The following is a 23,958-nucleotide window of genomic DNA, read 5'->3' as shown; positions in this document are numbered from 1 at the left end:
AAGATCAGATCCGGCCTATCTCCCCAAGTTAGTCCTTAAGTTCCATAGGACTCAGGAGATCACCTTGCCATCATTCTGTAATAATCCTCGGAACCTTGGGGAGCAAAAGTTCCATACGTTAGATGTAAGGAGGGCCATACTACAATACATGTCAGTGACTAGTCAGTGGAGAAAAGATAAGGCCCTGTTTGTAGCCTTTCAGGGTAGTAGAAAGGTGTATGGGGTAGCCAAAAGTACCATTGCCAGATGGATCAGGGAGGCCATTATGTTATCCTACTCTGTGAGTGGCACTCCGGTTCCTGAAGGCATCAAAGCTTACTCTACCAGAGCCGTGGCTACCTCCTGGGCAGAGAAGGCTTAGGTAACGATTGAGCAGATTTGTAAAGCCACTACTTGGTCCTCACGTTCGACCCTTCTCAAACACTACTGACTAGATCTATCTTCCACTACTGACCTAACCTTTAGTAGAAGGGTGCTACAAGTGATGGTCCCTCCCTAAGGTGTTTCATTCTACAGAAGCCTCTCGTGTGTGCTGTCATGGAAGGGAAAACACCAAGGTTACTTACTGGTAGCCGTTTTTTCTGGAGCCCATGACGGCACCAGTATATTCCCCCCCTTATCACTCCTTTGGTGTGCACTATAGTTTGGGTGTTTTTTAGTTAATATAATGTGCTGATAGTTTTACCATGTGTACTAACCAGGGGGGGCCTCTCCTGCTCTGTTTAGCTAAGCACATCAGGGGCTCTGCAAACGCAACATGATGCCCGCAGAACATTCCATAAAAGTCTCCATTCCAAAACTGTGCTCCTTCCCTTCCGAGCTCTCCCATGCGCCCAAACAGTGGTTCTTCCCCCCCACATATAGGGTATCAGCATACTCGGGACAAATTGCATAACAACTTTTGTGGTCCAATTTCTCCTGTTACCCTTGGGAAAATAAAAAATAGCGGGCTAAAGCTATGTGCCCATGTTGCTTTTTTTAGCGTTGCGGCCACGGAAACGCTTAAAAAAAGTATCCCCATGCATTACTATGGGATTCCGCAGTTGCTGTGTCAATGCTGCAGGTTTTACCACTGCAGAATCGCATAGCAGTAAAATCCGCAGCATGTTGTATTGCCAACTGTTCAGCAATAAGGTTCGGATACGGCTTTAAAGAAGGCTACTACTTGGATATGACACAATTTTATTATACAATGATTAAGTTAAATGATAGAACACCAAGTTAATGGAATGGCAGATATAACATTACCCTGTCTTGATAATTAATTTCATGTGATTCATACAATTATTATGAATTATAGTACATAGAAAAATAAGTATCCATACTATACATTACCAAGCATTGTAGCATCACTTCTCTGCTGGAGGGACCGCAGTGTCAGTGAGAAGGAAAATACTCTGGTCTTGTCATCAAAGAAAACGTGCACCCACGATAGCTTCTGGAAATGTCCCTGCTGGAAATGTCCCTTCCTGGAAATGTCCCCTCTTCCTCACTGACATAGGGTCCACCTTTTTATACACAACACTCCCACATTACAACTGTGCAGTATGTTTAGTCTGCATCAGAATCTTGAATCTGCACAGTACTTTGTTGTCTTCACAACAGCACAAGACTTCAAGGTCTGTTTGTTATAGACTACTACAATCTTAGTTTGTTTGCGCCAACCAGAGATTCGTTTGCCATTAGCATGTCTCTTAACAATAGCACAATGTTTTGCTACTGATTATAACCCAGGCTCTGTTTGCCTCTGGTCAACTTGTCAAAGTTGTCTATCACTGTTCAAAGTTCAACATATGTTGCTTGTTACAAAGTTAACTCTTCATGCTCATAGCATAATGCTCTAAGATGGGCAGCATGACTTCCATAATCACCTATTCTGAAAACTGGATACCTATCGTAACTCAGACACACACTCATACATGTCACGATGTGTATCACAATCGGTCCTTGATTATTGATGTCATGCATGACCCAATATTGCTACATGAGACCATAACATTTTGGTCTCTCTTGTCAATCGAGAATCATACTATTATTGAGCACAAGACTTCCTTGTTCAAGCAGCATAAATATTCATTATCTATACAGTTGTTATTCCTATTGTAAGAATACACCACACAGAATTAGTTGGAAAGCTCCTTGTAGAATTCCCATCAACCACCCCCCAAGTGAAAGTATTCAGTATCTATCACTGTTTGTCAGCGCAAATATCACAGTGGTCACTTGTGTACAAATCAGGATAATGAATCTTTGAAACACAGAGCTTCAAAGACCACAGAACAATTCCTTGTCTTATGGTATTGACACAGAGCAAACGCTTTGTGGCTTAGTGTCAAAGTTCAGCATTAATGATATTACACCATAGTATATTGCAATATAATGTTTGGATTCAAACAACCATATTTCATATTTGCAATACTTTCCATCCTTGGTCTAATGACCACACTCTATCAAAGCATATAAACAATCTATTACAATATGTAGGCTATAAGATATCCATATTTTTATTAGCACCACAATCCACCCTTGGATATCTTATAGCCACACATTATTTATCCAACAACAACAAACCAATGCATGCATAATACAAATTACTCCTTAAAGTTAACCTAGAGCTAACACCTGACCCACTAGTTATATTAGTTGGAATATAACGAGAAGTGATATTTCCATAGGAAAACATCCCACCTCTAGGCAATCTTACATGTTCTGCAAATGATGGAGAGATCACTATACTGTTATACGTCATATTTGCCCACCCTCATACTTTTGCACTTTTTATCTGAACTGGAGCCACATATAATAGCCCTCTCCCCATCCCCAGTCTGATTCATCATATTTAAATGTTTATCACAAGTCCACTGACAGCATGGATCAGCTGGCATCATTCTTGGAGTCCTTCTGTTAATCATTTCTCCCATTAGAAATTTTCTTCAGTACAGTTCACATCTTGGGTCACATCTTCTTGGTCTTTGCCCTTCAAAAATGGCTAGTGTTCACTGAGCCAAGTAAAGCCATAGATTCTGTTTGGTTTTCAGAAATCCACACTTTCCATAGCTGGTATCTGTCTGAAGATTGCTTGGCTTGAAAGCAGTCTCACAAGATGAAAGCAATAATACAACGCTTACAGATCAGATTTTGATCTAAAGGGAAAACAAAAAACATTATTATCTGAGATCACATTGACCGCTACTTGAGAAATGACCTGAGCAGATTCAGGACACCGAATTGATTCCACCAAATTTTAGAAATCCACTGGCTGAGCTATTCTAGCTTCTCTCTGTAATATTGACATGTCACTTTAGTCAATATTCATACATTTCTGCTGGATAAATCTGATCTATCACATTACCTCCATTCATTGAAATATCAAACATCACTGTTCAAGGTGCAACTTACAAACGGATTTTACAAACCTATTATGTTCAAATAAAGATTAAAGACATACATAAAACTAAACCACAACTTTTAGCTAAATACAGTCCAATTCATCACAATGGGATGATTACTTATTTAATTGTTTGCAAACAATTATTTTAACCTTTACCTTTGAGCTCATTAGTCTACCCCCATGTCTTATATATAGCTAAATACATTGAATCCGATTCCTCTGAAAATCTGGTTTGTCCAGTCTGGAGAAAGAAAACACAAAGAAAAAGGTTAGAATACATACAAGTCAAATACTGCACTTTGTCCTTATCCTATCTGTACAAAAACAAACAAACAATCCTCACTGGACACTGTCTTAAAAGGATAACACAGGAATGATGACTGGTGACCCATGTAAAATGATCCAGCCCCATAGACAGAACACAGGAATAGTAGCATCGTCTTTTTGGGGTCTACAATATGATAAATTCTGCTCTTTCCCAGTCTCACTCTTATCCACCGTTGGGATCTGCATTTCTTGCGACTTTTGTGCAGTTGTAGCAAAGTCGGCTTTTTTACATGAGTCTGTAAATTCAGTATCATCATAGATGGCAAGTTCTTCCTTATTCTCAATACCATCAATATTCTGGTGCAATGAATGGCTCTCTGGTTTGGTATTACAGTAACGTTTAATGTGGCCCATCTTCCCACATTTAAAGCAATGCCTAGGCCTGTAAACAGCAGACACATTCTCTGATACTTCATCCTGCTCTTTTAACTTAAGACACCACTCGTTTAACCCCTTCACTACCAAGGGTGGTTTGCACGTTAACTACCGGGCCAATTTTTACAATTCTGACCACTGTCCCTTTATGAGGTCATAACTCTGAAACGCTTCCGTGGATCCCGGTGATTCTGACATTGTTTTCTCCTGACATATTGTACTTCATGTTAGTGGTAAAATTTCATTCATATAACTTGCGTTTATTTATGAGAAAAACGGAAATTTGGCGAAAATTTTGAAAATTCCGCAATTTTCCAACTTTGAATTTTTATGCCCTTAAATCACAGAGATATGGCACACAAAAAAGTTAATAAGTAACATTTGCCACATGTTTACTTTACATCAGCACAATTTTGGAACCAAAATTTTTATTTGTTAGCAAGATATAAGGGTTAAAAGTTGACCAGCGATCTCATTTTTGCAACACCATTTTATTTTTACGGACCACATCACATTTGAAGCCACTTTGAGGGGTCTATATGATAGAAAATACCCAAAAGTGACACCATTCTAAAAACTGCACCCCTTAAGGTGCTTAAAACCACATTCAAGGAGTTTATTAACCCTTCAGGTGCGTCACAGGAATTTTTTGAATATTTAAAAAAAATTAACATTTAACTTTTTTTCACAAAAAAAATTACTTCAGGTTCAATTTTTTTTATTTTACCAAGTGTAACAGGAGAAATTGGACTGCAAAAATTATTGTGCAATTTGTCCTGAGCACGCTGATACCTGATATGTGGGGGGGAACCACTGTTTCGGCGCATGGCAGAGCTCAGAAGGGAAGGAGCGCCGTTTGACTTTTTCAATGCAAAATTGGCTGGAATTCTGATCGGACGCCATGTCGCGTTTGGAGAGCCCCTGATGTACCTAAACAGTGGAAACCCCCCACAAGTGACCCCATTTTTGAAACTAGACCCCCTAAGGAACTTATCTAGATATGTGGTGAGAACTTTGAACCCACAAGGGCTTCACAGAAGTTTATAATGCACAGCGGTACAATTAAAAAATCATATTTTTTCCACAAAATGATCTTTTCACCCCCAATTTTTATTTTCCCAAGGGTAACAGGACCCTAAAAGTTATTGTGCAATTTGTCCTGAGTACACTGATACCCCATATGTGGGTGTAAATGACTATTTGGGCACATGGCAGAGCTCGGAAGGCAAGCAGCGCCATTTGACTTTTTTGGCTGGAATTGAGATCAGACACCATGTCGCGTTTGGAAAGCCCCTGATGTACCAAAACAGTGGAAACCACCCACAAATGACCCCATTTTGGAAACTAGACCCCCCAAGGAACTTATCTAGATGTGTGGTGAGAACTTTGAACCCCCAAGTGCTTCACAGAAGTTTATAACGCCCAGGCGTGAAAATAACAAAAACATTTTTTTCCACATAAATGATATTTTTGCCCCAAAATTTTTATTTTCCTAAGGGCAACAGGAGAAATAGGACCCCAAAAGTTGTTTTGCAAATTGTCCTGATTAGGCTGATACCCCATATGAGGGGGTAAAACACTGTTTGGGTGCATGGAAGGGAAGGAGCACCATTTGACTTTTTCAAAGCAGAATTGGCTGGAATTGAGATCAGATGCCATCTTGCGTTTGGAGAGCACCTGATGTGCGCAAATAGTGGAAACCCCCAATTCTAGCCCTAGCCCTAGCCCTAACCCTAGCCCTAACCCTAACCCTAGCCCTAACCCTAATGGGAAAATGGAAATAAATACATTTTTTTAATTTTATTATTTTTCCCTAACTAAGGGGGTGATAACGGGGGGTTTGATTTACTATTTATGGCGGTTTTTATGTTTGACAGCTGTCGCACGCTAAAAGACGCTTTTTATTGTAAAAATAGTTTTTGCATCACCACATATTGAGAGCTATAATTTTTCCTTATTTTGACCCACCGAGTCATGTGAGGTCTTATTTTTTGCGGGACGAGTTGACGCTTTTATTGGTATCATGTTCGGACATGTGACATTTTTTGATCGCTTTTTATTTTGTTTTTTGGGACGCAGAATTTACAAAAACCAGCGTTTCATGAATTTCTTTTGGGTGGTGCGTTTACGCCGTTCCGGGTGCGGTAAAATTTATAAGGCAGTTTTATTCTTCGGGTCAGTACGGTTACAGCGATACCTCATTTAGGTCGTTTTTTTATGTTTTGGCGCTTTTATGCAATGAAAACAATTTTATATAAAAAATAATTATTTTTGCATCACTTTATTCTGCGAGCTATAACTTTTTTATTTTTTCGCTGATGATGCTGTATGGTGGCTCATTTTTTGCGGGACAAGATGACGTTTTCAGCGGTACCATGGATATTTATATACGTCTTTTTGATCGCGCGTTATTGCACTTTTTGTTCGGTGGTATGATAATAAATCATTATTTTTTGCTTCGTTTTTTATTTTTATTTTTTAAGGGGTTCGCTTAAGGGGTTAACTATTGGGACAGTTTTATAGGGCGGGTCGTTACGGACGCGGTGATACCAAATATGTGTACTTTTATTGTTTTTTTTTTTTTTTTATTTCCAAAAAATGAATTTATTGGGGAATATTTTTTTATTTTTTTTTTAATTTATTTGGCGATTTTTTTTTTTTTAAATTATTTTTACACTTTTTTTTAATTTTTTTTTTACTTTATTACAATGTCCCATGGGGGACATCACTGTCCTGTGACAGATCGCTGATCTGTCACATCACAGATCACTGTGACAGATCAGCGATCTGTCACAGGCACTGCACAGGCTTCCTCATGCCTGCGCTTTGCAGGCACTGAGGAAGCCAGCTTCCTGCAGGCCCCCGGAGGTCCCCGTCGCCATATTGGATCCGGGGACCTGCAGGAAAGGAGTCCCCCGCAGCAGCGCTGCTCATTGCACTGCCGTGGGGGGCTCAGGGAAGCACGGAGGGAGCCCCCTCCCTGCCGATGCTTCCCTTTAACCCCCGGTACACCGCGATCGTGTTTGATCGCGGTGTGCAAGGGGTTAACGTGTCGGGGGCGGTCCGTGACCGCCCCTGACACATTGTGCCGGGTGTCAGCTATGATAATTAGCTGACACTCGGCCGCGATCAGCGGCGCTCACCACGTGGGCGCCGCTGATCGTGATGACGTAATATTCCGTCCATGGTAATTAGGTCCATGGTCACATGGACGGAATATTACGTCAATTGTAGGTAAGGGGTTAATAGTTTTACAAATCTTTCATATGAACTGGTATTTCTTAGAGACACTCTTGTGGCATAATCTACATTACAATGATTTGCCATTGAAAATAGAAAACTAGGATCATTCTGAGACATATCTGGATGATTGCAAACATTTCTGTACAATGCCAAATAATTACTACAGAACAACATGGGATCATCAGATCGCCTGAATCTGAACATTGCCGGGTCCTTGCCACCCCTAGTATTTATTCTACTTAAGGTAGATTGCAACTCAGATCTAATAGACACACTGCAATCTTCTACCTCATTCTGGTTTTGCTTCCCTGTAGCTGTCTCTACAACCTGGATCTGGCAAATACGATGAGCTTTTAATGGGTTAAGAAGAGGATCCATTTCTTCCATCTCCCCATCAAAATGATCATCCCCCTGTTCTGGGTTGGTGACAGTTTCAGAGTCAGTTGACTCCTGTGCATCACCATCCCACTGATCTGAGTTCCTCTCCATCTCTGCTCTGGCCATGGCCAAAGCTTCATTCCTGTTCACCTTCCCCCTCTTCTTTCTGCGCTTATACTGTGGAGCAGAGGGGCGTGGAAAGCTAGCGCTGAAGGACGCCTACACAAAGTCTGAATCGTTACTATGGACAGCGTGTGAAACGGTACAAACGATCACGGTGGTCGTTTGTAAAATCGCTGATGCGTCGTTATGTAGATCGTGCAATATGACTGCTTACTAGCGATGCACAAACGATCTTGGCCAGGTCGTATCGTTGTCGTAATCGCTGGTGCGTCGCAACATGTAACGGTACCCTTACACATACAGCAGTCTGTCCTGCATCATGCTGAGTTCCAACACATTTGTCCATTACTATCTTATTCTGACCCTGTGCTGCCACCAATGTATTCTGGGCCTCACATAGCTGTATTTCCAATTCCTGCACTTTAGTTAACATTCTTTGCTTTTCCTCATGCTGTTTTCTATATGCAGATAGCAGGATCCAGCCACACCTACTAAGAGCACATCATTCTTTCCCTTTTTCTACTTTTACTTTCTGCAAGCATTCTGCTACATCAACAGGCTTTGCATCTTGCTAATATTTGCCCCAACGTTCACTTGAACCAACACTGTGCGACAAAATATGATATGGAGTTTCCTCCCACCCTGGAGTCTCAATAGACTCACTTACAACCACTTTTTTTTCCGACAACTTTCTTTGCATATGGGTGTTTTGCTCATGCATATCTCGGTATGTACTGAGTAAAATCCAAATACGCCGTCCTACAGACACTACATCACCTGCCTGAGCAGGGACGCCCCTGAGTACATCAACAACATCAGTGGGTGCTGACCGCATCACCTGCCTTTGCAGGGACACCCTCGAGTAACTCACCAACATCGAGGGGTTAACTGCATCACCTGCCTTAGCAGGGAGTACTTCAACAACATCAGTGGGTGCTGACTGCATCACCTGCCTTTGCAGGGACACCCTCGAGTAACTCACCAACATCGAGGGGTTAACTGCATCACCTGCCTTAGCAGGGAGTACTTCAACAACATCAGTGGGTGCTGACTGCATCACCTGCCTTTGCAGGGACACCCTCGAGTAACTCACCAACATCGAGGGGTTAACCACATCACCTGCCTGAGCAGGGACACCCCTGAGTACTTCAACAACATCAGTGGGTGCTGACTGCATCACCTGCCTTTGCAGGGAAAACCTCGAGTAAATCACCAACATCGAGAGGTTAACTGCATCACCTGCCTTAGCAGGGATCCCCATGAGTAAACCAGCAACATCATGGAGCTCTGAGCCCTTGAGCTTATTCTCCCAGGGTTCTGCCAATCCACAACAATGCATTTCTTGCGCTATAATATTGTATGGAGCCCTGGTCCAGCCGGGGATCTCCACACAACCATCCTCTTTCTTTTTTCCTTTCTTAAACATTTTGTTTTTCTGACTTTGTGCCAAAAACCCAAACATTTTGGCCTAGTGCCGACAAATTATTATCTTTTTTTTTTTAATCAGATAGTTTTTATTCACATTTTCATTATAACAAACAAGTGAAAAACAACTGTATCACCATCCCCCCCCAACATCCCACACCCCTGCCCGGTCCACAAAAGAAATAAGAAAATTATACACAAAAAGCACAAATCTTATGAAAATATAAAATACATGCACTTAGACACAGTGGATAACAATGTCGACCAAAATCAGCTATTAGACGAATAGGTTCGCTGCTGGCAGACCCGGGGTGTCCAGCCAACCAGCCCAAATTTGCTCAAAAGTATTTGGTCGTCCCCTCTTAAGGTATATGGCTTTTTCTCTATAGAGTATATAGTTTCATTTATTGATGTATTTGTAGAGTTAGGTGGGCCGAGCTGGGGGGTGGTCCCTCTTCTTACCGCGCAGAGATAAAAAACAGAGACACGATGGAGGCAGATTCTGAGTGCAACAGGTCCAAGTTTATTTCACTTGCCGTCTGTCTGACGGCCTCAGAGCACACCGCACTTTCTTTACCTTACGGCCCTCTGTTTCCAGGGCCGCTTCCCACACACCGTACTCTGAACTGGGGACGCGTGTGCGTACACCGTCCCCTCTTCACTCGTCGACGCTCCTGACAGGTCCGTCACTGTGGCCGCCTTAGGCCCGTAAACCAACAGCGCTTCCACTGATCAGTCGTCGTGTCAAATATGGTGTCTCACACCCAGTGCCTTGTCCCTTCTGCGGTCCTTCCTGTCAGGACCACCCCCCTGACATTCTCTCTCCTCAGTCCCCCTGGTTTAGATTCTCCTCACAGCGCACAGACTGTCGCAGTCCTCCTGTCACTGGAGCTCCCCCTGGGGAACAGGAACCTTCTGGAACCCTCCCTCAGTATTTATAGCTCACCCGGTCCCCTGTCACTGTAACCACGCCCCCCATGACCAACAGTTTCTCCAGCCCTAAGCTGTTGTCAAGTCCTTTGCTCACACTCCTCCCTGCCATCTAATGGTCAACCCAATGTACTGCACGTCCACTACACTTTCCTAGCTGTTTCCCCACTGTAATAACTGACACCTACCTACACTGTGCAAACCTTTCCTTCTTCACTCTGACTAGTCCGTCCGTCCGTCAGGTCACCTTCCCTACATATTCTGTCCGAGATGGCACCTTATCTGAAATCCAATGGTATGCTATCAGCTTCCTAGCAGCATAAAGCATTCTGGCAACTGCGGTTTGAAGGTATTCATCTCCCCCCACATCCTCCACATAACCCAAGACACAGACAACGGGATCTCTCGGGATATCCTGTCCTGTAGTCACATGGATCAAATTAAGGACCAGAATCCAAAATACCTGCAGGCAGGGGCACGTCCACAACATATGTAAGTTATCAGCATTCTCGAGCGTACATTTAGGGCACTGCGAATCCATCCTCATCCCCATATCAAATAACCATTTAGGGGTTCTATAAACTCTATAAAGAATATACAATTGGGACAAACGATTGGATTCGCTAAGAGACAGCCTAGGGACCATCTGCAGAATAGATTCCCATTGACCCCCTGAAATGGCGCCCAACTGTTGCTCCCACTTCGCCAGCGCTCCTATCGGATGCTTCACCAAAACCATTGAAAGAAGTCCACCGTACACAAACGAGATTAAACCCCTAGTGGATGCCTGCAGCCCGAGCCTGCTGACAATAGCATCCTGGTGTATAGATATGCTATTCATTTGGTCCTGCACTGTGTAGGCATGCCGCAACTGCAGATACTGGAAGAACATAGAGTGTTGGAGCGGAAAATCCCGTCTCAGTGTGTCAAAGGACTTAAAAACCCCATCCTCCACTAATTGCGACAGCCACCAGATACCTATTCGCCTCCATTGCGCAAAACCTTTAAGTGACCTCATTTGCGGCAAATACGGGTTATCCCAAATAGGGGAGTATTTTGTGAAACCCGTGATTCCTCTTAACTGTTTAATTTTATCCCACACTTTAATCATGAGAAGGACCGTAGGATATCTAGACTCCCAAGGTCTAAATCTGCCCGCCTCTAAGTTGGATAACAGCGACCCCTGACCCACAAGAGACCGGAAAATCAACTGGCCCCCCGCTGTCTTCCCTGGGAAGCCCTCCATTCCCCCCGCCATGTGCTGACATTGAGAGGAGAGAAAGTAGAGCCATGGATTGGGCAGCGCCAGCCCCCCCATCTCTTTAGATTTTTGTAAATGTTCCAATTTGATCCTTGCACCCTTTTTTAACCAAATAAGTTCTCTAAATATCGCATTAATTTTGTAAAACCTATTTTGAGGGAGCCAGACTGGGGAGTTGTGAAGAACATACAGAAGCTGCGGCATGATCACCATTTTCAGTAAGTTCACTCTCCCCACCACAGAAAGATGCAACTTAGCCCAGGCCTTAACCTTCCCCTTAATCCTGGATCCTGGCCATCAGTGGCGAGAGATTCAAATATTCAAAATCCATTAGTTTATTAGATATAATACCCAGATATTTGAAAGTCGTTACAACCGGCACCTGTGTGACGTTGATTGGGATCGGATCTAAAGGGAGAATCGCAGATTTTTCCCAGTTAATAACTAGTCCCGAGACAGCGCCAAAAGAATTAAGGAGCAGCATCACATTATGTAATGATCTATCAGGGTCAGCCAAGAGCATAAGCAAGTCATCAGCATAGAGTGCTACCTTCTCCTCCTGTCCTCCGTATCTGAACCCCTCGATGCCCTTATCATATCTTATTCTGGAGGCCAGAGGCTCTATTGCTAAAGCAAAGAGTAGCGGGGACAGAGGGCAGCCCTGCCTCGTACCTCTATAAAGAGGAAAAGGGTCAGACAGTGATCCAGTTGCTCGTATTCGTGCTTTTGGTTCGGAATATAGGAGCCTGATCCAGCTAATAAAACTCGGACCAAACCCCATACAGCGAAGTGTAGCCCAGAGGTAGGTCCACTCTACACTGTCAAATGCCTTGGCGGCATCCAGAGACAGGACCACCCTCCCCCCCGCATTATCCGCCCTCACCTGCATGTTCAAATACAGTCGCCTAATATTTTTGGCCGTAGACTTACGAGGCATGAAACCCGTCTGATCCGAATGTACTAACGATTCCACCACCTTCGAAAGTCGAGTGGCCAAAACCTTCGCCAGGAGCTTAATGTCCACCGTCAGGAGGGAAATGGGTCTATATGACGCCGGGAGTGTCGGGTGTTTGTCCTTTTTTGGCAGCACAGTAATAGCTTCCCGCATAGAAGATGGGAGAGCTCCAGAACTGAGACTATCATTGAATACAGCCAGCAAGGTAGGGAGTAGTACCGATTTATACTTTTTGTACACCTCAACCGGTAAGCCATCTACCCCCGGCGCCTTACCATTGGACATAGATCCCAAAGCCTCTTCAAGCTCCCCCAAGTCCAGCGGCTCATCAAGCATACGTCTCGCCTCGTCAGTTAGACTTGGGAGTTTAGCGGGCCCCAAAAAGTTGTCAAGGTCTTCAGTCGAGGCCCTGGTGTGTGAGGAGTATAACTCGGTATAAAAAGTCTCCAAAATTCTCAAAATACCCGGTGTGTCATTGAAAAGTTGCCCACCCACATCCCGAAGGCCGGCTATAAACGAGGGCCCCCCCGTGCTGAAGTTATAACCGAGAGCAAATGACCAACACTCTCCGCATTTTCAAAATATTGAACTGACTGAAACATACGTTTTCGTTTCGCAGTTTCTAGCTTCATTTTAGTCACCTTCAACTGTGCCTCTTTTAGCCTTTTCTGACTGACGAGAGTGAATCGCATGGAGAGAGCCTTTTCCGCATCCTCCAGCTCATGAAGTATAATCTGAGATTCTGCTCTGGAATTAGATTTAAGCTTTGAAATCTCACGTATATACATGCCCCGCAGGTATGCCTTCAGAGTCTCCCAAACAGTCAAACTAGATGCTGAACCCAAATTAAACCTGAGATGTTCCTGTATCTCAAAGCTAAAGCTATCATTCTTATCCACTAGCTGCAGCCAAAACGGATTAAGTCGCCATAACAGTTTAGTTTTCAATCTATTATCCCCCCCCTTGATTGTAATGGACATGGGCGAGTGATGGACTGTTCTCGGCAAATAATTAACGTCTAAAATTTTTCTCAGCATCAAATCGTCACCCATACCCAAATCAATGCGTGACACTGAGACAAAGGTAGAGGAGAAGCATGAATATTGGTAGACATCAGGATTACGACTTCTCCATAAGTCAGTCAGGGCTAGCTCATGTAACAAAACTCCGAAAGGCGTACGATTACCTCCCGGTTTCAGGGGTGCATGATTACCTCTATACCAGTGGGAGTCCAAAACATTATTAAAGTCCCCCACCAACATATAAGGGACCCCCGGAAAGTCCCTCAACATGGTATGAATTTTATATATAACTTTGCTACTCTAAGGCGGGGGGATGTATATAGAAATGAGTATCATTATCTCAGCAAAGAGTTTGCAGAATAGAAAGACGAATTGCCCCTCCGTGTCCACCACCACCTGATTGCATGTAAACTGGGCACCTGAACAGACCAGTATGCTAACTCCCTGGGAGTATTGAGAGTACGTGGAATGATACCCATGTTGTATCCACCTCTTATTTAATATACCAAGTGTCTCAGGAGAAAGATGCGTCTCTTGTAAGCATGCAACAGTTGGCTTCTGATCCATTATTAAGGAAAATATGGCCTGTCTTTTTACTGGGGACTTTAGCCCTCTAATATTCCAGCTAAGTATTTTAACGTCACCCATTCTCAAGTCGATATACAGTCGGTGCCAATATCCACCGTGTCATAGTAGAGCTTACATTGTTGTGCACAAAAGTTACATAGTACCCGACAAACCCCTAGAACCCCCCCTCCCCCCCCAGAACTCTCCCCAACATGTCCCCCGGCAGTGCCAAGGGTATTTCAACCAAGGGCGATGTTATTCCCTTCCACATCAGTCAACGGGCGTTTCACTTCCTAACTGCTGCCCACACATAACAGGATGAGTTCCCACAGCACATGGCAACCATCTATAGCAAAACGACAACATGTCGAGCAGTTTCCTGCAACAGAACCGAAAGTCAAGACACCAGACAGCGCAGAAGTGTCCAAAGTAGCAAATACATCATCAGCCGCATTCCCGGTCTTCCTCATCCTTCCTCAGCTGCTGTTCATTCAGATCCAGCCAGTCCATAGCATCTTTAGCATCCAGAAAAAAGTGAATTTTGTTTCGGGCCTCGACCTGCAGCTTGGCCGGGAATATCATAGAATATCGGATACCTATGGCCCTTAGACGTTTTTTGATGTCCATAAATTTAGCTCTCATTCTTTGGACTTCTGGCGAGAAGTCAGGGTAAAAAGAAACTCTGGAGCCATCAATAGAAAGGTCAGGATGTTCCCTTGAGTATCTAAGGATATTATCCCTGTCCCTATAGTGGAGAATTTTAGCCAAGATAGGCCTCGGTTGGTAACCAGGAGGAGGAGAGCGGGTAGGAACCCTGTGAGCACGTTCCACAGCATATAAATGAGTTAGATTATCAGTTCCTATTTTCTCCTTAATCCAGGCTTCAATAAAAACAGTAGGATTTTTGCCTTCATAACGTTCAGGCATGCCAACAATGCGGACGTTGTTCCGTCTAGACCTGTTCTCTAGGTCATCAGTTTTGGCCCACACAGCAACCATATCTCTTTTAAGTTCTTTATGATGCTGCGCTGACTTAGGCTGGTTTCACATTCGCGCTTTTTAAGCGCACGCACGGCCGGGGGTAGCTCCGCCCCCGAGCCGGCTCTCTGCCCGGCGTGCCCGCCCCTTCCTTGTAGCGCCGCCTCCTAGCGCACAGCGGCGCCTGCGATCGGCGCACCCTATCTTTAGCATAGGGTGCGCAGATCGTGCGCAGGCCGTGCGCTAGTTGCGCTTTGACCTGCGCTGCGCACTTTTGACGGTGCGCCGTGCGCGCCAAAATCAAACTTTTCGGATTTTGGCGCGCACGGCGCACCGTCAAAAGTGCGCAGCGCAGGTCAAAGCGCAACTAGCGCACGGCCTGCGCACGATCTGCGCACCCTATGCTAAAGATAGGGTGCGCCGATCGCAGGCGCCGCTGTGCGCTAGGAGGCGGCGCTACAAGGAAGGGGCGGGCACGCCGGGCAGAGAGCCGGCTCGGGGGCGGAGCTACCCCCGGCCGTGCGTGCGCTTAAAAAGCGCGAATGTGAAACCAGCCTTAGACACAGTACCCTCCACATCTCCAACTCGTTTCTCAAGTTGCCCGGTTCTGTTTTTAACGGTGTGCTGTTCATGCCTCACATTTTGCATGGATTCTTGTAAATAACCCAGCTGAGTGAGCACAGAAGAAATAGCAGACCCACACTGCATAACTGCTGTCAGCACATCTTTGATAGTAGGTTCAGTTGGCATTTGCAGCTGCAGTGCTTGGAGCTGGCTTTTGTTTTGCTCCACTAGTTCTCCCCAGCTGGCTGCAGCGTCCTGCTTCTCCCAACCTCTAGAGCCTGTGGCCTCCTCCTCTCCCCTCTCTCCCACCTCCGGATCCATACCTCCACCTGCAGACTCCAGCTCTTCATCTGTCTCCTGGAGGGACTCGTGCTCTGCCTCCTCCACTCTGGCAAAGCGTCTCAGCCAGGCTGCCTCCTCCCTGTTCCTGGCCTCACTGTCTGCAGCTGCTTCCTCCAGAGCACGCACTGTGTTAGCAGCTCCATCTTGGGACCCAGGCCCCAGCTCATTAGTCACTCTTCTCTGACCTTTTTTGGCATGATTTAGGGCTAGAGGCTGAATATCTCTGTCCAGCGGCACCTGCAGTTCTCAGGAATGCACACAGATTAGTTACTGACCGTGCTGTGGGGATATAATGGCAGTAATCAGTAGCTGTGTGTGGGAGCTCAGCAGACCCACGTCCTCCTCACATGCTGCTAGGCCACGCCCCCCCACAAATTATTATCTTATTATAAAATGAGTTAGGACGTGAGGATTATTTCTTATCCCAACAAAGAAAAAAAAAAAATTCAGAGCCTTCTGCGTATCCTGCCGACTACGCCAATTTATGTATTGCCAACTGTTCAGCAATAAGGTTCGGATACGGCTTTAAAGAAGGCTACTACTTGGATATGACACAATTTTATTTTACAATGATTAAGTTAAATGATAGAACACCAAGTTAATGGAATGGGAGATATAAAATTACCCTGTCTTGTTAATTAATTTCATGTGAATCATACAATTATTATGAATTATAGTACATAGAGAAATAAGTATCCATACTATACATTACCAAGCATTGTAGCATCACTTCTCTACTGAAGGGACCACAGTGTCGAGAAGGAAAATACTCTGGTCTTGTCATCACAGAAACCGTGCACCCACAATAGCTTCTGGAAATGTCCCTGCTGGAAATGTCCCTTCCTGGAAATGTCCCCTCTTCCTCACTGACATAGGGTCCACCTTTTTATACACAACACTCCCACATTACAACTGTGCAGTATGTTTAGTCTGCATCAAAATCTTGAATCTGCACAGTACGTTGTTGTCTTCACAATAGCACAAGACTTCAAGGTCTGTTTGTCTACTACAATCTTAGTTTGTTTGCGCCAACCAGAGATTCGTTTGCCATTAGCATGTCTCTTAACAATAGCACAATGTTTTGCTACTGATTATAACCCAGGCTCTGTTTGCCTCTGGTCAACTTGTCAAAGTTGTCTATCACTGTTCAAAGTTCAACATATGTTGCTTGTTACAAAGTTAACTCTTCATGCTCATAGCATAATGCTCTAAGATGGGCAGCATGACTTCCATAATCACCTATTCTGAAAACTGGATACCTATCGTAACTCAGACACACACTCATACATGTCACGATGTGTATCACAATCGGTCCTCGATTATTGATGTCATGCATGACCCAATATTGCTACATGAGACCATAACATTTTGGTCTCTCTTGTCAATCAAGAATCATACTATTATTGAGCACAAGACTTCCTTGTTCAAGCAGCATAAATATTCATTATCTATACAGTTGTTATTCCTATTGTAAGAATACACCACACAGAATTAGTTGGAAAGCTCCTTGAAGAATTCCCATCAACCACCCCCCAAGTGAAAGTATTCAGTATCTATCACTGTTTGTCAACGCAAATATCACAGTGGTCACTTGTGTACAAATCAGGATAATGAATCTTTGAAACACAGAGCTTCAAAGACCACAGAACAATTCCTTGTCTTACGGTATTGACACAGAGCAAACGCTTTGTGGCTTAGTGTCAAAGTTCAGCATTAATGATATTACACCATAGTATATTGCAATATAGTGTTTGGATTCAAACAACCATATTTCATATTTGCAATACTTTCCATCCTTGGCTAATGACCACACTCTATCAAAGCATATAAACAATCTATTACAATATGTAGGCTATAAGATATCCATATTTTTATTAGCACCACACATGTTCATTATTTCTTTGGAATTGCTGCGATTCCGCCGCCATAGGATTGCATTGAAACGCTCACTGACTGCTAGGTCATCAGAGGTCATTGCCGCCAGCGCCGATGACGACCGGGAGGGCTCCGGGGGCCGACAGAAGGTGAGTATATCCCTATTTTTTTAATTTATTTTTAACATTCTATCTTTTACTATTGATGCTACATAGGCAGCATCAATAATAAAAAGTTGGTCCCACTTGTCAAGCACTATGCTTGACAAGTATTACCAACCTGTCAATCACTTTTCCAAGCGTTGCTTCAAATCGTTGGAAATGCCCTAGCATTCTGCAAGCTAAAAACGCTTGCAAAACGCTTGTGTTTTGCGGGAAATCGCATGTGAATTCCGCATGCGTTTTACCCGCTGCAGGGAGTTGTGGAAATGCGGACAATTCGCAGCATTTCTGCAACGTGGGTGCACAGCCTAAAAAATAATTTTTGAGGGAAAAAATGATTTTTTTTTTTTTCACGACTGCGTTTATAAACTTCTTTGAAGCACTTGGGGGTTCAAAGTGCTCACTGCACATCTAGATAAGTTTCTTAAGGGGTCTAGTTTCCAAAATGGGGGTCACTTGTTGGGGGTTTCCACTGTTTAGGCACATCAGGGGCTCTCCAAACGCAACATGGTGTCCGATCTCAATTCCAGCCAATTCTGCATTGAAAAAGTCAAACGGTGCTCCTTCCCTTGTGCGCTCTGCCGTGCGCCCAAAAAGTGGTTTACCCCCACATATGGGTTAATGGCGTATTCAGGAGAAATTGCACAACAAATTTTCTCTTTTAACACTTGTGAAAATAAAAAAAAATGGTTCTGAAGTGAATTTTTTGCAAAAAAAGTTAAATGTTAATTTTTTTCCTTCCACATTGCTTCAGTTCCTGTGAAGCACATAAAGGGTTAATAAACGTTCTGAATGTGGTTTTGAGCACCTTGAGGGGTCCAGATTTTAGAATGGTGTCACTTTTGGGTATTTTCTATCATGTACACCCCTCAAAATGACTTTAAATATGATGTGGTCCCTAAAAAAAAATGTTTTTTTAAATTTTGTTTTAAAAATGAGAAATCGTTGTTCAAATTTTAACCGTTTTAACTTCCTAACAAAAAAATGTTGTTTCCAAAATTGTGCTGATGTAAAGTAGACATGTGGGAAATGTTATTTATTAAGAAATTTGTGTGACATATCTCTGATTTAAGGGTATAAAAATTTAAAGTTTGAAAATTGCATATTTACGTTTTTTCGTAAATAAACACAAGTCATATAGAAGAAATTTTACCACTAACAAGAAGTACAATATGTCATGAAAAAACAATCTCAGAATCAGCGGGATCCGTTAAAGCATTCCAGAGCTATAACCTCATAAATTGACCGTGGTCAGAATTGTAAACATTGGCCTGGTCATTAAGCTGCAAAATGGCTGTCACTAAGGGGTTAAATTGAATTTATACATAAATCAAAGCAGACCTAGTCTAAAACTTTAATACACCAAAGAAGACAAGAGTATATTCCAAAATTCATTTATTAGACAAAATTATTCTAAAATCCAAAATATTGCAGAGTACATCAGCACAACAAGTGGAACACACTGACCTATATCAGATATGTTATAGACAAAGTAGCTGCATGTTTATGACCTTAATATTAGTATTATTTCAAGATTAAAATTCTTAAATAAAATAAGGTCCATGCTACAAATGCTTGAGCACATGGTATAACACCATTACTATACTCCCAATCACAGCGCTTAAATAGTTAAATACAAAATAGTATAACTTACAATGGCAGTCAAAGTGTTCCACCTCGCCCCAACGCACGTTTCGTTATCTACTTCATCTGGAGGCGTGTGTTGGGGGAAGGATGGAACCTGTTTTATAATACTCTTCAGCCTATCAGCCTCTCTAACTATTCTTGTATATATTTAAAATGATTGGACGATATCCACATCCTTGCAGCCGACATTAGATTCATCGCTCTGCGGAAAAGAAAAGCATCAGGATCACTAATTAATCACAGAGAAGGTAGAATAATTAAAGAAATACAAGGATGGTCAGATGTAACGATAAAACAAGCCAATAAAGGCGGAAATGTGGTTTTGTGGCCCAATGAACTTTACGAAAAACAAGCCAATAAACTTTTGGGAGACAAAACCACATATAAAAAATTAACTTCAAATCCTCTTACTGCTTTTCAACAGGATCTTTGCAGTATCTTCATAAAAGCTCATGATGAAGGAATAATTCCTAAACAACTGATGGATGCCATATTAATAATGAAACCACGCCTTGCAACGTTTTATTTGATCCCAAAGATTCATAAGTATCCATTTAACCCTCCATGTAGACCTATAGTGTCTGGCAATGAAAGTGTTTGTGAAATTGCTTGTCAAATTGTGGATTTTTATTTAAAACAAGTAGTATCCACTTTACCTTCTTTCATTAAAGACACTACTGAAGCATTACGTAATCTTGATGGCTTGAATGTCAGTGATGACATGGTTTTGGTGACTGCAGACTTCGAAAGTTTGTATACATCTATTAAGCATGCTGATGGTGTGAGGGCCGTCTCCTGGTTCCTTGAAGCTGGGAATTTTGACAAGTTCTTGTCAGAATTCATTTTGATTCTTTTGAAATTCATTCTTCATTGTTTTATGTTTAATGGCCAGATTTTTTTTACAGCTTCAGGGGACCGCGATGGGGTCGGCCTGCACACCATCGTATGCAAATTTGTTTCTCGGCGCATGGAAACGAGAAATCTTTCTAACTAATCCAATTGGAGGTATCGATAAAGTGCATCATTGGATGCGATTTATTGATGACATTATATTCGTATGGGAGGGGTCTTTTGACCAACTGGAAGAATTTATGGCTACCCTTAATCAAAATGAATTAAATATAAAACTTACCTTTTGCCATGGACGGAGTGTCAATTTTTTGGATCTTGGCATTAAGATTGACCAACGGGGAGATATTGTGACCAATGTATATAGAAAACCTACTGCTGTCAATTCTTTACTTCATGCCAGCTCTTCTCATTTGAAATCTACTATCAATAGTATTCCGATTGGCCAACATCTGCCTTTGAGACGTATTTGTTCAACAGATGAATTATTTAAGGAACAAGCCAGGGACCGTTATCAAAGGTTCAGAAACAGAGGTTATAGCCATAGGCAAATCCGACGTGGGTACAAGAGAGCCTTGGCTGTTCCTAGAAATGATTTATTGTATAAATCCAAGACAGAATCTGATAAAAAACAGACCAATGATGTAAGATTCATTACTCCTTTCAACAGCCAATGGCGAAAATTAACGAACATTATTGAAAAACATTGGTCAGTGCTTCATACAGACACGATTTTGGGCAATTGTCTACCTGTGAGACCTTTAATTACGGCCAAGAGATCTGATAATCTACGAGACTTACCGGTACGGAGCCTTTATTCACCAAAAACCAAACAGGTACATGAAATTAAAGAATATATGAGAGGATTTTTTCCTTGTACATTCTGTTTGGCATGTAAAAATCTTGATAAGAGTAAAGAATTTAGAATCTCTGATAGTTCTAGGACCTACAAAATTTTTCACTATTTGACATGTTCATCTAAGGGCGTGATTTACTACGCGACATGTCCTTGTAATAAAATTTATGTAGGCATGACTACCCGAGAACTAAAAATCAGGGTCAGAGAACATGTCAGAGATATTGATAAAGCAAAGAGTTCTCAGAATGATGAGACTCTTAAGACCATTCCTAGGCATTTCAAGAATTTTCACAACTGCGATTCTAATAAGTTAAGAATTATGGCCATTGATCAGGTTTCTGTTGGAACTAGAGGGGGTGACTTATCTAGAGCCTTGGCACAGGTGGAAAGTCGCTGGATTTACTGTTTAAATACGGTCAATCCAGCAGGTGTTAATGGAAATTTTGAATTTAGTTCTTTTTTGTAATATACTCTTGCCTTCTTTGGTGTATTATATTGATTGAGTTTTGATTTGGGCATTTGTGTAACCTAGTCTAAAACTTTGCAGTTCTCTAGATGCTAGGCCGGAGCCATTAATCCATGGAGCCCATATTTTTTCAAATTTGGAGATGGCCTTCCTTTTCAAATATATATATTCCAGATTTAATAGCCAATTATTTTTATCTTTAAATTCTGTTACTGTAGGCGCCTGCTCTGATGACCAATGCTGGGCTATCAATTTCCTGATGAAGGTCTGAGTTGTAGACCGAAACGTCATATAATTTTGGGAGAATCTGTTGTACAAATAAATTTCTTCTGCATATATTTCTTTTGAGTGCCGGAATTTCTTATACTATACATTTTGAGGAGTGGTATCCTTTTCCGTGCACCTCGAAGACGGAGTGACGTGTACTCTATTCTTATAAAGTAATGAGATGAGTCCTCCAGAGTTATGTGAGCTGGCTATCCTCTGTATTACATCCTCTTTGTTCACTCCGTTGTTTAGGACAGGACCCTCTGCCTGACATGCATGTCGTAACTGAAGATACTTATAAAATCCCGTATTGGGTTGTCCATATTCATTCTGTATTTGTGAGAACTCCTTGAGTGTATTTCCCTATAAAACGTGTGAATCTTTCTACTCCTTTTAAACTCCAATTTTTAAACCCATCCAAATTATATAGACTATGCCATGGAATTTCCCACAATGATGGAAACTGTGAAATTCCTTGTATACCTTGTAGTTTCTTCACTGTCCCTCAAAGTTTGTGTATTAACAGTATAGCTGGTGGTTTTACAAGAGGATAACCTAAATTTGTGAGCCTCCAATGCTTCATAGAGTCGATTTAAGATGTGATTGGAGTAGTAAACATTGAACTCCCCGTCCCCCACCAAGGTCGTCCCACCCACGAATGTGCTGGAGCTGAGCTGCCATATATATAATAAACCCACGGATTTGGGATTGCAAGGCCACCCATTGTTTTATCTCTTTGTAGAGTTTCCAGTTTAATTCTTGGAGATTGTCTTCTCTAGATTAAGGGTACCGTTACACTTAGCGACGCACCAGCGATCCCGACAACGATACGACCTGTAAGGGTCGCTGGTGTGTTGCTACATGATCGCTAGTAAGCTGCCAAACAGGCAAACTCACCAGCGACCAGGACCAGTGAGCATGCTGGTATCCAGGGTAAACAGCGGGTAGCTAAGTGTGCGCGGCACTTTGTTACCCGCTGTTTACCCTGGATACCAGCTCCCAGCATCTGCTTACAGCGCTGGGAGCTCGCTGATCGCTGGTCTCTCGCTGCCACACGCAGCGATGCGCGCTGGCCAGCGGGAGACCAGCGATCGAAAAACGGCCCTGGCCGATGCTGCATGATCAGCGATAACCGGCAGGGGGGCTGGTCGCTGATCCCCGTCACACACAAAGATCTCTGGGTCAGAGGAGACTGCAGACAACCCTGTCGTGTACCCCTCCCCAATTCAAAGACTGAAGTAAGATGCCCATTTACCCTTAATTGTGCCAATGGCCTCTCATATAATAATTTGATTCATGAAATAAATTCAGCACCCATACCAAATTTCTTCAAAACTACCCACAAATATTCCCACTCAACAGAGTCAAATGCTTTAGCAGTGTGAAGCGAGCATATGACCCCATCTCCTGCATTATCCACTGGTAGCTGAACATTAAGAAATAATCTACGGTTATTAACGGCTGTAGACCTATCGGGCATAAAGCCCGAGCGATCACTGTGTATGATATTATAGATATGTAGATATATTATGTTATTTAACCTGGAGGCCAGAACTTTTGCTATAATTTTAACATCCGTAGGAAGCAAAGATATAGGCCTATAGGAATCAGGAAACAATGGATCCTTGCCGGGTTTGGGTATAACGACAATGACCGCTTCTCTCATTGATAGAGGCAGAGTGCCTTCCTTAGCTGCCCCCTGGAAGGTGCACAACAATTGAGCTAATAATACAAATTTCTTGTATAGTTGCACAGGGAACCCATCCAACCCTGGTGATTTATTATTAGCCATTGATGCTGTGGCCATTTGTAGCTCCTCTAATTGCAGGGGACTATTCAGGTATTTTTGATCTGCCTCAGAGATAGCTGGAAGATCAATTCCCTCCAGATAAGTCAGGATTTGTTCTCTGCTAACCTGGATTTTGGTTCAGTATAAGTCCTGATAGAATTCCT

At 42.8% G+C, this 23,958-nt stretch overlaps 1 protein-coding gene and 1 long non-coding RNA gene across 6 annotated transcripts in view; one reads left to right on the top strand and one right to left on the bottom strand.

The window, feature by feature from the left end:
* Positions 1-23,958, top strand: part of LOC141073554 (uncharacterized) — a 132,756-nt gene that overhangs the window by 24,334 nt on the left and 84,464 nt on the right. The window lies entirely within an intron of this gene.
* The window catches only part of LOC141074284 (uncharacterized), an 82,076-nt gene continuing 59,283 nt past the window's right edge, over positions 1,166-23,958 (bottom strand). Inside the window, exons 2-4 of one of the 2 annotated variants that reach the window (XR_012227177.1) lie at positions 19,572-19,766; positions 3,548-3,632; positions 1,166-3,143 (exon numbers count right to left, since the gene is read on the bottom strand). This is a non-coding gene — a long non-coding RNA (uncharacterized lncRNA). Of the gene's footprint in view, positions 3,144-3,547; positions 3,633-19,571; positions 22,707-23,958 lie in introns of those variants that run through there. The other variant, XR_012227176.1, reaches the window with a different exon arrangement.

The sequence above is a fragment of the Dendrobates tinctorius genome, unplaced genomic scaffold (assembly GCF_039654945.1).
Source record: "Dendrobates tinctorius isolate UK_male_01 unplaced genomic scaffold, ASM3965494v1 ptg000014l, whole genome shotgun sequence".
Classification (NCBI taxonomy): Eukaryota; Metazoa; Chordata; class Amphibia; order Anura; family Dendrobatidae; genus Dendrobates; species Dendrobates tinctorius.
This window is presented reverse-complemented; position numbering and strand designations above follow the sequence as displayed.